The following is a 16,429-nucleotide window of genomic DNA, read 5'->3' as shown; positions in this document are numbered from 1 at the left end:
TGATTAAGGCGGGTGTCATCCCGTTTGATGGATTAGTGGGCTGCCAAGCGACATTTGTGTCGCGCAGCCGTCTCAAAAAGCAACAGTCTTATTAGCACAGAGTCGCAGCTTCCCTGAGTCCTCCAACCAACCACCAACCACCGCCTCAAAGCATCCGTGCATTAGGAGAACAGGCGGGGAAGCCGGTTGCGCCTTAAGAGAGCGCCTTCTTCGACATGAACCCCGTTACGATCTTCTGGAGAGGTCCGGTTATGGTTGCCGCCGGCTCGTCTGGCGGCGACCCGGGACCGGGCTTTCTCTGGGGCTGCCCCAGGGCTTTGGAATAAGCTCCCCGCTGAAATGAGAGCCTCTCCTCCTCTGTTTGTTTTCAGGAAGACCCTCCAGTTCTCGCAGGCTTTTAATGAGAATTTTTAATCATTTTAACAAATTATTAAAACCCACCTTTAGGCTATTGTTTTTTTTTATTGTGTTTTGTGGATTTTAATCTGTGACTTTTTATATCGCTTTAAAGTTTGTACACCGCCTAGAGATGCATATATCAGGCAGTAGAAAATATGGTTGGTAAGCAAGTAAATAAATAAAATATCTGTGAAGATGAACAGAAGGGGTCCCTTTGGAACCAAGAAGGGAGGGGACTCTGAGTGCAGGCTTTGGGAAATCTAAATGCAAGGTCACCAGTCTACTGCCTGGAAGGAAAGTAGGTCTTCTGCCACTCAATGAATTTGCAAAATCATGGAGGACAGGTCTATCAGTGGCTATTACTGGTCTGGCTGACCTGGTGGTAGGAAGCATCCATTGTCTCCTTTGCTAAGCAGGGTCCACCCCAGTTTGCATTTGAATGGGGGACCACATGTGTGAGCACTGTAAGATATTCCCCTTGTGGCGGTGGGGGGGCGCTGCTCTGGGAAAAGCAGAAGGTTCCAAGTTCCCTTCCTGGCAGCATCTCCAAGACAGGGCCAAGAGAGACTCCTGCCTGCAGCCTTGGAGAAGCCGCTGCCAGCCTGTGTGGATAATATTGAGCTAGGTGAACCAATGGTCTGACATGGTAGAAGGCAGCTTCCTATGACTGTGTGTGGGATAAAAAACAATTTAGGAGCTTGATCGTCTGTCAAGCCTCAACTAGGTAGGATGGTTTTTCTCATTCCGAAGCTGGGGAGCTGGTCTTGTGGTAGCAAGCATGAATTGTCCCCTTTGCTAAGCAGAGTCTGCCCTGGTTTGCATTTGACTGGGAGACTATGTGTGAGTACTGTAAGATATTCCCCTTAGGGGATGGAGACAGAGTCACTCTGGAAAGTGCACCTGCATGCAGAAAGTTCCCAGCTCCCTCTCAGGCATCTCATAGGAACATAGGAAGCTGCCATATACTGAATCAGACCATTGGTCTATCTAGCTCAGTATTGTCTTCACAGACTGGCAGCAGCTTCTCCAAGGTTGCAGGCAGGAGTCTCTCTCAGCCCTGTCTTGGAGATGCTGCCAGGGAGGGAACGTGGAACCTTCTGCTCTTCCCAGAGCGGCTCCCTCCCCTGAGGGGAAGATCTCATAGTGCTCACACATGTAGTCTCCCATTCAAATGCAAACCAGGATGGACCCTGCTTAGCTAAGGGGGCAAGTCATGTTTGCTACCACAAGACCAGCTCTCCCCTCTATCCTCTCCAGATAGGACAAGATATATTTTTTTAATAGGACAAGATTAATATTTTAAATAAACAAATGCCTGTATGGTAGTCCACTTTCTATCCATCCCCTGAATCTGAGGTAGCTGGAACCCAGGTTCACTTTTTAAATAAACGCATGTACGTTCATGCATACAATTCCATATATGTGTGCACAGACATCTATACACACATACAACTTAGTCTGAATAGGGTTCTGGAGGAGACCAAAACCAGGATAGCGTTAATCCCTCAAACATCAGTGGGGATTCGAACCAACAGCCTCCTGCTCTCTAGGAGGTCGTTTCCTTGCTATGCCGTTAGGCAGCAAATTCAAATTTCAGTGGCAGCAATCACATTTCTAAGCAGGATCTAAATGCCTGCTCTCAAATAAACTGAAGATTAAATTGGTTGAAAACCCCATCGGCTGCCATCCAGTCAATAGTGCTACTCAGGAGTTACCCTAAAGGTCTATGTAAATTTCCATAAGACTATTCAGGAGTCATTTAGTCTTGTGTATTTTAAGATAATCTGCTGAAATTCCTCTCTGATGCCTCCCAATAGCCATCGTCATGGTCCCGACACAATCACTCCTTAGCAGAGCATCTGCTTGGCATGCAGAAGGTCCTAGATTCCATCCCTGGCAGCATCTCCAAGTAAGACTGGGACAGACTCCTGCCGGAAACTTTGCAGCCGCTGCTGCCAGTCAGTGTAGACTATCCTGGACTAGGTGAACAAAGGGTTTGACTCAGTAGGAAGCAGCTTCCCATATATTCCCATCACTTTGCAAAAGCAAAGAGGCCTCTTTCAGCGATGAAGCCTGCACAGCGGAGAACACTCCCCAAGGAAGCCTGTCCAGTTTCATCACTGGATACACATTTCAAGGGCTTGTTCAAACTTGGCTGGTTCAGGAAGCTTTTAGGAGAGGCTGATCACTGGCTGGGATGCTTCTGCTACTGTGGATTTTAGCGAGAGCCTTGTACCATTTTCTAGGTTGTTTTATTCTCATCCTTGTTCCTATAGAGGCTCTTTTTAAATTAAAAAAAAAATCTTGGACAGCTGTTTTGGGCTCCAATAGAGAGAAGAAGTGGGATACAATTCCAATTAAAAAACAAAAAACAAATATGGACCCACAATTAAGTGTTGCAATACAATATGTGTACATGCGTTTCATGCGTCCGAGCATGGTGAACCTTTTCCCCTAGCAGAAGCAATTGTGACTGCCTTGAAGGAGTGTTCTTCAAGCTGAGAAATTTCCTGCTCTTTTTGTTCAAGCCCTCCTTCCCCTGTTTCTCGCCCCCCCCCCGTTCCATTAGCTCCGCCCACCTGGTTTCCTGTTAACTGCCCTTGGAGCCCACAAAAAATCCGCTCCATTAAGTTGCACTGGAACAGTTTGAAGGAGAATCCGAAGCCAGGGGACCCCAGATTTTTACGAAACCAACACTGCCGTGGCTTACCCCAAAACTGCCAATGCCTACAGGTGTTCCAGTTATGCATCCATATGGATCATAACATTTCCAGCTCTTTTGCAAATAGATATAAGATAATAAGTAACTAATGCAACAGCCAATACTTTGTGGGGTTTTAAAAAAAAACAACTGTGGTCACCTGGGACTTTTACACACAACAGGCTTTACTGTGAGTTTACTGGGAGGCTTTACTGCAAACTCAAAGTTGTCCAAAAAAACCCAATGAAAATAGTGGATTTTTTTTTTTTTACCCCAGGATACAAATCCAGCTACATGCATAGTGAAAAACCCAAATTGGGTGTGAACTGCTCCCCAGTAATTTGCAGGGGCTTTGGGGTAAATCTGGCTGATATGTGAATACACCTCCTCCATTCCAGAGGAGATATGAGTTAGAGGGCTTTAAAAGCCCCATGTGAAAAACTTCCTGGGGGCAGCTTCTTTTGCGCTTTAGAGTTTTAAAAAGGAGGAAAGAAACTTGCCATCCCGACATGGTACAAGTGAGCACCCTTACCCCAGTTACAAAAAGTGAATGAGGTAATGAAAATGGGTGTGTGTGGAATCAGTAGCAGAGTGCCAATACAAAAATGGTGAAATTAACATGGGTTTGCCGTATTTAAAGGTAAAGTTGTGCCGTCGAGTCGGTGTCAACCCGTGGCGACCACAGAGCCCTGTGGTTGTCTTTGGTAGAATACAGGAGGGGTTTACCATTGCCTCCTCCCGCACAGTATGAGATGAGGCCTTTCAGCATCTTCCTATATCGCTGCTGCCCAATAGAGGTGTTTCCCATAGTCTGGGAAACATACCAGTGGGGATTCGAACCAGCAACCTCTTGCTCTCTAGGCAAGTTACTTCCCCACTGTTACCCAAATCCAAAACTAGGTTCCTTCCAAGTTTTTTGATGTTAGAAATGTTGGTGGGGTGGGGAGGCAGTCAGCTTAAATTCAGAGACCTCTTCCTTCTGGATAAATGCCGCTATAACCTGTATTTAACGTTGTCATTTTTAAGGGGCTCATTTAAAACTTCTTCTATTCCGGCAAACACGTTAACTAACGAACACAAATTGCGCACCAACATGAGAGAAAAGTCAGACGCATCCCTGTTTCGGGGACCTGCATGTCTGAAAACCTCATCTCAGTGTGTTTCCTTGCAGGCAAGAAACTTCAGGCACGCCGCCGCCGTTTGCACCAGCACGCCTCCCCCGATCTGCAGAGCTCCAGATAACAACCTCTCTCTGCCCAACAGAGGTGTCACAAGACTTCTTTAATTAATTGGCTAATTAATAGGCGCAAGCAACGCGGGCTGAGACCTCTAGGCAGAGGCAGGAGTACTTTTTGGCAAGGATTATTTTTAGGCAAAGGCGCGGTAATTTTTTCCTGATGGCCCCCCCCCCCGCCCCCAGCTAATTGCATCTCTTCGACGCAGCTCTCTCTCCTCTGGCCAGGAAATTGGCCGCAACCACCGCAAAGACCTTGAAAAGCCTCTCCGTTTAGGGTCAGCACAGACAACCGCAGGTCCAGGGCTGAGTCCAGACCCTAAAGACTGTCCTTATAACCCTGAGAACTCCCATGCTACACACATGCAACACTGGCTGCTTCTTCCCAAGCCGAGAGACAGAAAAGAGTTTCTTTCACGGCTGGCCCTTCGGGATGTGTGAACCGGCTCAACCTCAAGCTCACCCCTCGTTTGCCCTCGAGCCGAACCAGATTCGGTTCGGCTCGAACATGGGCCAAACCCGAACCCCTCTCCCGCTGGTCTGGGGGTTCTAACAACAGAAACATGTTTTTAAACTCGCCGCCTCTGGGGGGCGTGGCCTATGGGGGGTTCTCTGGTGGTCCTCCCCCCCCCCCCGCCACCACCATGCAAATTGGCCCGGTTCGGGAAGTTTCCCCGGCCTTTTTTGGAACATTCCGGGTATCACTGTGCTGGGGGCGGAAAGCACAACGGCTTCCCAAATGGCTGCCGCCAATATGAAGAGGCCCAGAATGGGCCAAAAAAGGCCAGGAAACTGCCCAAACTGGGCCAATTGGAGACCGAGGGAGGGGGGACCACTGGAAACCCCACTGCATCATTAGCAGCACACACACCCCGGAGGCAGTGAATTTTTTTTAAAACTATTTTTTTCATTAGAACCCCCGGACCAGCTTGGATTCGAGCTGAACCAGGGGTCTATTTGGGGGAGGGGGACTGAATAGGCCCAGTTCCATCCAAGTCCAATTCAGACCCAAACCAGACTGGGGAGATCCGAGTTCAAAATCCCCATTCAGCCATGAGACTTGCTGGGTGACTCTGAGCCAGTCACTTCTCTCTCAGCCTAACCTACTTCACAGGGTTGTTGTGAAAGAGAAACTTAAGTATGTAGTACTCTGGGCTCCTTGGAGGAAGAGCGGGATATAAAATGTTGATAGATAGATAGATAGATAGATAGATAGATAGATAGATAGATAGATAGATAGATAGATAATGTGGCTTACATAGAGAAATCAAAAGAAAGAAAGAAAATGGCTCCCTGTCTCCAAAGGCCTTACAATCTAAAAAAAGAACCCGCAACAGCCACTGGAGGGTTGTGAGTGCAGCCTCTGCACTAATGAGCCATGCTATATTCTGGCACTGTTTATGTACCCCTCAAGAACTGGCACCTCTGCATCTGCCTAGTGGATGGGCTGACCCTGCCGTCTTTAGAGCTGGGTCCCCAGACCGTGTTGGACTACAACTCCCATCATTCCCAGCCACAATAGCCTTTGGCATTTTTACTTCCAGCAGTGTTGGCTTGCTGAGCAACTGGGCTCTAATGCTGCCACATAAACCAAAGATGGTTCGCGTGGGATGGAGGGAAGAATTCTGCACCCTCCTCCAGGGCGGAACAATTCCAGGGTGTTGTTTTGGCTCTGCTCCTACATCTGAGGTTTGCATCTCCCTCTTATCCACGGAGAGGTAGACCCTGGCTGCCGGCAAAGCCAGTCAAGCTCTTGCGCTGCCAGTTCCTAAAGCGAAAGAAACCGGTCTTTGAATGGATAGCCGCCTTCCGGCAGCAGAGCAAGCAAGAGAGGATGCAAAGAGAATAAAGAGGGGGAGGAGGAGGGAGGAGGAGGAGGAAGATCAAGGCAGAGGAGAACAGGCGAGGCAGGACTAACAGGCCCAGGGAAGCAAACAAGTTTCAGGGCGTCAGAAATCTCTTGCTCTCATGAGTGAGAGCACAGATACCTGCCCTAGAAGAAAAAAATATCCCCTCCAAGAAGAGACTCGCCTCTGAGTCATGTAAATACTTCTGAGCTCTCCCTCTGCTCTTCGGGAAGAAAGATGCAAACCAGCAGACAGATCAACCGCAGCATTCCCGTGTAAGCTAGGGACACGCTCCACTTCCTTTACTATCCACTTGCTGCCACGTTAGAAGGGAGCAGCTTCGGGTGACTGTTCAGGAGAGGGAAACGTCACCAAGTTCCTCCAAAGCAGGGCCCAAATGGTCCAACGTCGCCTGTGCCAGACAGGATGAGGCAAGGAAGATGTGCTGAGTTCTCAGTGGCTGGTTCACCAAGAGGCAGCAAAAAGGCTAAGCCCTGTTGTCTCATGTAGGACAGTTTATATATATAATTTTTACATTTTTATATCCCGCTCTTCCTCCAAGGAGCCCAGAGCGGTGTACTACATACTTGAGTTTCTCCTCACAACAACCCTGTTAAGTAGGCTAGGCTGAGAGAGAAGTGACTGGCCCAGAGTCACCCAGCAAATATCATGGCTGAATGGGGATTTGAACTCGGGTCTCCCCCATCCTAGTCCAGCACTCTAACTATAGGACCACACATGAGTGCAATGAGCGCAGTAGAATATAGGAAGTTGCCTTACACTGAGTCAGACCACTGGTCCATGTAGCTCAGGTTTGTCTACACTGACTGGCAGCATCTCCCCCAGGTTTCAGGCAGGCGTCTTACCCAGCCCAACCTGGAGATGCTGCCAGGGATCAAACCTGGGACCTTCACCCATCCAAATGCAAAACGGGGCAGATCCTGTTTAGCAAAGGGGACGATTCATGTTTGGTGCCGCAGGAGCGCCTCTTATGCCTGGATCAGTGAAATAAGAATCATTTTGCTTACATTTTAGAGTTTTTTGTTTAAAAAAAAATTGAGGTGCTTGCGGGAATCCATCTGAGATTCTACTGTTCCATCTCACTGCACCTTTTCCATCACATCTTTTGCATCTCAAATCTAATCTTTCAAGGATACCGATAAGCATCACCCATCTTCCAAATAAGACCACAGAGAAACCAAATGTTGCTGAGGGTATACAGAGCCATGATGGATTGGGCTCTCTCTCCCCTTCTAATTATTATTGGATTTGCTTCACACCGCACAGCCTGCTAGCATTAAAAAACATTCATAATACATAACTGAGATCATATCAAAGGAGCAGCAGTCCGTGGTTTTTTGAACATCACAGCTGTGCATTATGAGTCTGACTAAGCAGCAAGAAAAATCAAAACTGAAATCACCAAAAGACACACGCCAAGTAATGAGAAGGGGGGGGGGGAAATATAAAAGAAACCCAGGACTAAAAAGCAGTAAAATTAAATTAATGGCCCTGCTCTAATTTGGGCAAACATCAATAGTAAAAAAATAAATAAATCTGAATTATTAAGATTACCACATGCACTAACAAAAAGCCACAGTCAAACCACCATCTGAAATAGGGATATAAATTGTAAAAAACACAATAGGATTTCTTTTGCAGTAAAGAACGTACGTGGATCAATAGTTAAAATCTTCTTTTAAAAAAAGGAGTCGTCTCTGGAGCATATACTCCTCTCTCTACAATTAAACACAACTTCATTGGATTGAGAGAAAATGTCCATGCTGAAACTGACTGAGCGGTCTGTGTGTGTGAGAGAGAGAATATATGAACACACACACAGAGCCAAAAGATTATGTCCCATCTTGTACTGCAACTAATTTGTAGGAAAAGATATATTAGAAACAATATATTTTGTTTGGAAACAAATTCTACAATTTGGAAACAAATTCTACAATTTACTATAATGTGGTTATGCCAGGATATGGGACGCTGCTTTATACTGAGTCAGACCCTTGGTCCATCTAGCTCAGTGTCGTCTACACTGACTGGCAGCAGCTCTCCAAGGTTTCAGGCAGGAGTCTCTTCCAGCCTTACCTGGAGATGCTGCCAGGGAGTGAACTGAGGACCTGCAGAAAGCAAAGCAGATGCTCCAGTCCTGAGCTATGATTCCATCTCCAAGTACTGTGGGCTTGCCTTAAAGATATTTCTGATCTAGAGCTGACAAAATAATTTTAATGTTTATTAATGGATCAGTCGAGGTTTCTTGATGGGAATTATTATTGTTAGATGGTCTTGCTCTTGCAGGTCCTATTTTGGGGTGGGTGGGGTGGGGGTGGGTCTTATCAAGGCAGTTTTGCTGCCTGGAAAGAGTGCCTCCGGTTTACCTCCACTGATGCTCTACTTGCATATTTGCACATAAATAAATATTACAGGAATGCCAAAAGCCTCCAATACATTCTTGCCTAGAGGACAACAAAACCAGAGTTGTGCTATCCTCTGGAACGCCTCGCCGCTTGGAAAGCTGGGAGCATCCGATAATAGATCGACCCTCCTCTATGGAATTATCTAACGCTCCTTGTCAACCCACCAGACTAATGGCCATCACCGCACCTTGTGGCAGTCAGTTCCACAAGTGAATGCCTGCACTGTGCAGAAGCTCTCTGTTGTCCATGCAGGATCTCCAGCCTTTCAGTTCCATCTCAGGGTGACCCAGAGACTGAGGAAATCTCTGCATCCACTTTCTCCACACCATGCATGATTTCATCAGCCTCCTGTACGTCACCCTGTAATCACCTTCTTCTAAACTACAGAGCCCCCAAGAGCTTTAACTTTTGCCTTGCCAAGAAGGTACTCCAGCCACCTGATCATCTGGTTTGCCCTTTTTGGTCTCTATGTTGGGGTAAAAATATGAGGGCCTTGCAGGGGGGGGCAGATATGGAAAGAACCTGGGCAAACCCGGGGTGGGGGAGAGATCAGGCATTTTTCCTGGAAAAAACCTACCCGCCCCCCCAAAAAACCCTCTTTTACCCACCCACCCCACAGTTTCCCGGGTTTTCCCTTCCCCAGGCCTTCACATATCTAGTCAGGGGTTCCCAGCAGTCAGCCATTGCGGCTGGGGATGATGGGAGTTGTAGTCCAACAACTGGACTTGGGATTGTTTTAATGAAAGGCGGTATAAAAATGTAACACTAAATTGACTAATCTGCCAACCCAGAGTGGGGAACTCCAGCTCTTATTTTCAAAGTGAGGCAGCTTTCCAACTGGAGAATTCAGCTGGAATCAGATGAAGATCTGCCTGTACAAAATCTTGCCACATAATCTTTAGCCCCTCCAGTGAGTCGAGGCATGTATGAATTGGGCCTTTGTGAATGGATATAGGTTCACTCTCCAAGCCAAACAGCTTACCATGTGAGGTCAGAATTTAATCCCCTTTAACCAGGTCAGATGCTCGTGGGCTCAGGTGCCCTCCGCTCTATCTCCCCACTGCCAGTAGCATGTAGCTAAGGAACACAGGCAGCTGCCATATACTGAGCCCAGCCATTGCTCCATCTAGCTCCATATTGTCTTCACAGACTGGCAGCGGCTTCTCCAAGGTTGCAGGCAGGATTCTCTCTCAGCCCTGTCTTGGAGATGCTGCCAGGGAGAGAACTTGGAACCTAGATGCTCTCCCCAGAGCAGCCCCATCCCCTGAGGGGGGAATATCTTATAGTGCTCATACTTCTAGCCGCCCATTCATATGCAACCAGGGTGGACCCTGCTTAGCTAAGGGGACATGTCATGCTTGTTATAAGCCCAGCTCTCCTCCAGTGGGGTCTAGATGAATTATGGGTGGGTTCTTGAGGTGCCCCCCACCATTGGAGCAGCTCTCCAGAACCAATCAGACCCTGGCAAGATTTGCAATGAGGTTTTCTCCTTGCATGCCTTGCAAAGCTGGAGAGAATCCCAAGGAGAGGAGAGAAGGCTGCTGGAACCCCCGCTGTGCCACTTCCAGAGCTTGCAAGGGATGGCTTTGGAAAGGGCTCTGGGGCCCCCACCAGAGTCAGCATTTGCCTCCTTCTCTCGGGCACTGCAGTGCCTCGGGCTGCCACTGTGAGCGGGTCAAGGCACAGAGCATCCTTTTGCACGCAGGAGGTCTCCAGTTCAACCCCAGGCAGCATCTCCAGGTAGGGCTGGGAAGAGACTCCTGGCTGAAAGCTTGGAGAGCCGCTGCCAGTCAGTGTGGACAAGACTGAGCTAGACCAACCAATCGTCTGACTCGGTCGACGGCAGCTTCCTACGTAGCCATTCATCCGAGGGTAGGACTGTTGCTCATTGGCACAACCTTGGCAGCTTCCTATGCACCATCAAGTGCCTGGGGATACTTCAACCTGGACTGGAGGCATTCTCCATAAGTAAAGCCCAACCGGATCTTCCTCTATCAAGGGTTCCCAGCCTTGGGTAGCCAGATGGCTTCGGACTACAACTCCTGTCCTCCCCAAGCTGCGTCACCTTGCCTCATGAAGGGACTGCCCCTGTTCACCAGCCAAGAATGGTTGGCTGTAGCCCTCCCTTGGCAGGGCATCCCTGCACACTCTGCCTTAGGGCCATCGGAAAGAAGCGAAGGCAACCTCGGCTCCCCAGCCATAGCCCAACTGCAACTCCCATCATCCCCTGCCACAATGGTGGGGGGGTTTGATAGGAGTTGTAGTCCAGCAACCGCTGGAGATCCGAGGTTACCGTCCCCTCATCCCCGATTTCCAGGGAGCAGCGGTGCAGGATCCGTCTCCTTACGAGGAGAGCATGTTAGGGCAATGCCTTTCGTAGTATAGATTTACACATGTTGAGCAGATGGGAAGCCGGCATGCAGCTATTGTTCCGAAAGAACAGGCTAAGTGTCTCCCCCCTCACACCAAAAAATATATATCCTAGAAGCAGCTTCTGACAGAAATCTCATAGCAACCTAATGCATCCCATTCCAAACCTCCAAAAAAGCACTCTCTCTCTTGCTCCTTCACCCACTTCTACAAATTCTGCAAAAATGTGTATTATGTCTGTCTTTTTCCAAGGCAGGGTCTGTCTTCTCCAGTTAGAAGGCTCACAGGCAGAGTACGGCCAGGACACACCTCTCTCCAAAACCCAGGGGCGTAACTATAACTGGGCAAGGGGAGACAGTTGTCTGGGGGCCCACTGCCTTCAGGCCCCCCCCGAGGCAAGTCACATGACAGACTCCCCCAGCCACGCACCCACCCGGGCTTCCTTCAGTTGGCTTCATCCTCCAAAATCGATGTGAGTGTTAAGGCCTGGAGCTACCAGAACAGCAGGTCTTTCTCTAGTACGGGGTGGGGAACCTTGGCCCTCCTGCAGATGTTGGCCTACAATTCCCATAATCCCTGACAATTGGCCTCTGTGGCTGGGGATGATAGGAGTTGTAGTCCAAAAACAGCTGGAGGGCCAAGGTTCCCCACCCCTGCTCTAGAACCATTAAATGACTTGCATCGTCCACAATTTACAAAATCTTTTTTAACATAATTTAAGATGATGTTCTATTGTGGCATATAGGATAGATAGATACTATAGATAGATACGATAGATAGATAGATAGTTCTGTTCTACTCCAGGAAGCTGGAGTAGACACGAATTAATTAAGCACAATTCTTCTAAAGAACTAGACAAATGCTCTCTCCCTATGCTGGCACATTGTATCAGTTCAAGCTTATCACCTTCGCAGGAAGTAATAAGCAGCAAATATTTATATACCACTTTTCAGCAAAGATTTCCAAAGAGGTTTACATAGAAAAATAATAAATAAATAAGATGGATCCCTGTCCCCAAAGGGTTCACAAGAGGTAACAGGCACATCCCAATATCATTAACAGTCCCTAGTGGTGGTCAGACTACAACTCCCAGCTACAATGGCCAACAGCTAGAGTTCACGGGAGTTTCATCGGAGTTGTAGTCCAATAACATCTGGGGACCCCAGGTTCAGAACCCCTGTCCTCAGATTTAAATGTATCGACCTTCAAAACCCATGCCAATTGGCATGGTCCTTTGTTTCTCCCGAAGTGCCTTGCTCCAACACAGATTTGATTTGTGGGGATTAGGAAAAGAACAATTTTCAGGTCTGGCTTCTTGGTCTTTGGTCTGCCTTCTCAGAGGCAGGCTTCCTGATCACTTTTTCAGAGCGTGAAAGCCCTCCTCTGCATCTGAAATCTGGATCTCATCAGTTTTCCAGTTTAAGCCATTTTCGCCTCTGTTCCACTGCTTACAATTACTTCTGTTTGTTTGTCTCCCTGCTGTTATGTGTGTGTTGAATTTTGTCACATTTTATTATAAGTTGCCTTGAGCAACAGTGTGCGTCAGGGAAAACGTAAAGTGTTTGAATCATGATCAAGGTAAGTGTCTCTGGATGGCAAAGAAGCAACTCCAATGGTCCAGAAGTAGTTCATCTAGACCCCGTTATTCACCATAAAGTGCTTGGGGATACTGAAACCAGGACTGAGGGCCTTGCATCTCATAAACCACCGCTTGGGTTTCCAGATGGTTTTGGACTACAACTCCCATCATGCCCAGCCACAATGGGGTGGGTTGTTGTAGATGGCGTCGTCCAAAACCATCTGGGAATCCAAGACTGGGACCCCCTATCCTACATGATTTTGCTTGCCTACTCAGGTAACCCACTGAAGACCTCAGCACCCCTGGCATCAACCTAAGTGTGGTTGCAGAGAAGGAGTTGTTCAGCTGTGGAACCAAGAAAACCAACACTGCTCTTGTGGTAGCACAGGCATAAATTATCCTGCTAAGCAGGATCCATCCTGGTTTGCATTTGAATGGGAGAAAGCATGGGTGAGCACTGTAAGATACTCCCCTGAGGGGATGGGGCTGCTCTGGGAAGATGCATGCAGAAGGTTCCAGGTTCCCTCCCTGGCAGCATCTCCAAGATAGGGCTGAGAGAGACTCCTGCCTGCAGCCTTGGAGAAGCCGCTGCCAGTCTGTGCAGACAATACTGAGCTAGATGGACCAAGGGTCTGACTCGGTATACGGCAGCTTCCTATGTTCCTTATTCCTAGTCAAATCACTGTAACATCTAGCACCATAAAAGTCAAAATCAGGGGTTCCTGACCTGTGGTAATCCAGATGTTGCTGAACTGCAACCCCTACCACCCCCAGCTACAATGAATTGTAGCTGGGGATGATGGGAGTTGTAGTTCAACAACCTCTGGAGTATCACAGGCTAGTCTACACTGACTGGCAGCAACTCTCCTTCGTTTCAGAGAAGGGTCTTTCCCAGGCCTACCTGGGGACGCTGCCCAGGATTGCATCTGGGACTACACCAGCTCTCTTCTACTGAGCAACGCCTTTCCCCAAGGCACAGACAGGAGTAAAATGCCCAGAAGCAGGCTTTCATCCACTTAGATATTTTTAGCTCTTCTCAGTTTGGAACACAAAGCTCCCAAAGCAGGCAACATAGTGGTTTTGTTGTTTTAAACACACCCAATTTAACAAAAACACTTTAAAACTAAAACATACTTTAAAAAAAAAAGGAGTACAACGAGAAAATATGCAACCCAGAAGTAGAATAAAGCCACTCAATAGGAAAAAACCTCAGCACCTAACAAGAAAGCCAATGGAAGGCCCACGTGAATGAAAGAAGAGTTGATCTAGTGAACATAGGAATATAGGACGCTGCCATATACTGAGTCAGACCATTGGTCTATCTAGCTCAGTATTGTCTTCACAGACTGGCAGCGGCTTGTCCAAGGTTGCAGGCAGGAATCTCTCTCAGTCCTATCTTGGAGATGCTGCCAGGAAGGGAACTTGGAACCTAGATGCTCTTCCCAGAGCAGCTTCATCCCCTGAGGGGAATACCTTATGGTGCTCACATATGGTCTCCCATTCAAATGCAACCAGGGTAGACCCTGCTTAACTAGGGGGATATGTCATGCTTGCTACCACAAGACCAACTCTCTTGAAAAGCTCAGCTCTCCTGACGATCAGCCAGGAAGGAGCCAGACACAGCTCTTTGGGGAGGGTATGTCACAGGCGGCATGGGGGCACCTAAAAAGATCCTTTCCCTGCTTGCCCCCCACCTCACCTCTGAGGCCAGATGCCCACAACGACCTCCAACGCAGAACCCCGTTCTCAGGCAGGCTTGTATGAATGATAGCAGTCCTCGGGGTGGACAGCTTTTGAGTTGTGTCTGGAAACAGCTAGGAGGCATTGTTGTTGCCTTGCTGGGAAAGGCCTTCATCAGATCCCGGCTTCAGGTGTGTTTCTTCCACACTGCAATCACTTACTGCAGTCACCTGTGCAACTTTGCAGGGTCACCTGTACAGCTGTGAATTCAGAGTTTCTTTTTAAAGTTGTGTCATCTTTTCCCAGAAAGCCATCCAAGGCTTCAGGGGACCACTTCCTATTTTCTGCAGCAAGGGTCCCATCCGGAGCATCCCCTCTTTTTTTTGGCCTACATTTCTTGGGCTTGCTGAGCTCATTCAAGCCGCTCCCAGCTGCTCCTTCTCTGAAGCTGATGAGTCACCCATCCAGCATTCTCCCTGACATCTGTCTCCAACTGGGTTCTTGGCTGAAGTGTGATCTCTCACAAGCTGAATGAAGTCGGGATAAACTGAAGGTTGATCTCCTGCAAAATTCAGTTCATGCCAGCAACCTTCTTTCTCTCCCTGACACTCTTAAACACACCTCCATTTCTCCTGTCACTCAAAGGCAATTCTGGTGGGTTCACTTGAAGACTTCCTTGGCATTCAGGTGACATCTCAATCCCCTGCCACTTAGGAACATCAGAAAGTTGTCAGATCATTGGTCCATTTTGTTTTCAGGCCTGCTCAACTTCAGCCCTCCTGCAGATGTTGGCCTACAACTTCCATAATCCCTGGCTATTGGCCACTATGGCTGGGCATTATGGGAGTTGCAGTCCAAAAACAGCTGGGGGGGGGGCAAAGTTGAGCAGGACTGGACACTGACTGGCAGCAGCTCTCCAGGATTTCAGGCAGGAGACTCTCGCAGCCCAACCTGGAGATGCCAGGGAGTGGACCAGGATCCTCCATATGCAAGCAAGTGCTTTTCCATTGAGATATGATCCCCATCTCCTAAGGGAAATATCTGTAGTATCCCATCCAAATTCAAACCAAGGCAGACCCTGCTTAGCAAAGGAGATAATTTATGCTTGCTATCGCCTTATGTGGCACAGCGGGGAAATGCTTAACCAGGAGAAGGTTGCCGGTTTGAATCCCTGCTGGTACTATATCGGGCAGCAGCAATATAGGAAGATGCTGAAAGGCATCATCTCACACTGTGCAGGAGGAGGCAATGGTAAACTGCTCCTGTATTCTACCAAAGACAACCACAGGGCTCTGTGAGCTCCAGGAGTCAAAATCGACTTGATGGCACACTTTACCTTTTACCACAAGACCAGCTCTCCTTCTCCCATCAAATAACACACTCTACACTTCTTTGCCTACAAGCTAAAATGCTTGAATCAAATTATTGAAAATCCTGCCTCGAACCACAAACATGCCCATATTATTCTTTTTCCCTCTATAAAAACCGCTTTGAGTACTTTTTGTTGAAAAGTGGTATTCATAATGACAATATTGAAACATAAAGAGATCACCTCCTCTTCTAGGTACATGGACCCACAGCAAGGTTGCCAAGTTTTCCCCCAGTCTTGCTCTTGTGCCTTTAACATCAACCTGACATTTAGTAGGCAAAGCTTTTTCTGGCATGGAGAGCATGCAGTTACCAAAGGTCCGCTTGCTTCATTTCCTGTGTCTCAGGCTGCTGTTAAGAAGGTACAATCGCAAAAACCAGAAAATAAGTTGGCAACCCTACTTGGCTAAACGTATTCCACTTTGCCTCAGATTTCATAATGGAGAAGCTGTTGTTTTAGATACATGTATCTAAAGTTCTGCCTTTGCAGCTTCGGATTCTCTTTTCCTGCCTGGCAACATCAGCCACTAGATGCCCAAAAGGCTTTCATCTAACTGCGTCATAAACACCATCAGTACTCAGAGATCCTCAGCTCTTCCTAAGTAGCATGTTGAGTACCATTTGACCTGAGGGGCCCATCATCTGGCACTACATTGACAATCATTCTATCTTGCCTATCCATGTGGTTTTCTTGATAAAATACAGGAGTGGTTTCCCATTGCCTTCTCCCGCGCAGTATGAAATGATGCCTTTGTCGTTGTCACTGAAGTGATCATCTGACTCCAGCATCTTCCTATATCGCTGCTACCCAATATAGGTGCCTGC

At 47.8% G+C, this 16,429-nt stretch overlaps 1 protein-coding gene across 7 annotated transcripts in view; it reads right to left on the bottom strand.

Annotated features, from left to right (window-relative positions):
* ELFN1 (extracellular leucine rich repeat and fibronectin type III domain containing 1) overlaps positions 1–16,429 on the bottom strand; it is a 282,167-nt gene that overhangs the window by 220,846 nt on the left and 44,892 nt on the right. The window contains exon 1 of one of the 7 annotated variants that reach the window (XM_053276167.1): positions 14,256–14,363. The exons of the other annotated variants lie outside the window; for them this stretch is intronic. The gene's annotated coding sequence lies outside the window, so the exon portion shown is untranslated. Of the gene's footprint in view, positions 1–14,255; positions 14,364–16,429 lie in introns of those variants that run through there. 7 annotated transcript variants of the gene reach the window in all.

Source organism: Hemicordylus capensis, chromosome 13, assembly GCF_027244095.1.
Source record: "Hemicordylus capensis ecotype Gifberg chromosome 13, rHemCap1.1.pri, whole genome shotgun sequence".
NCBI classification, from domain to species: Eukaryota; Metazoa; Chordata; class Lepidosauria; order Squamata; family Cordylidae; genus Hemicordylus; species Hemicordylus capensis.
Note: the sequence above shows the minus strand (reverse complement) of the source record. Positions and strands in the feature narration are given on the sequence as shown.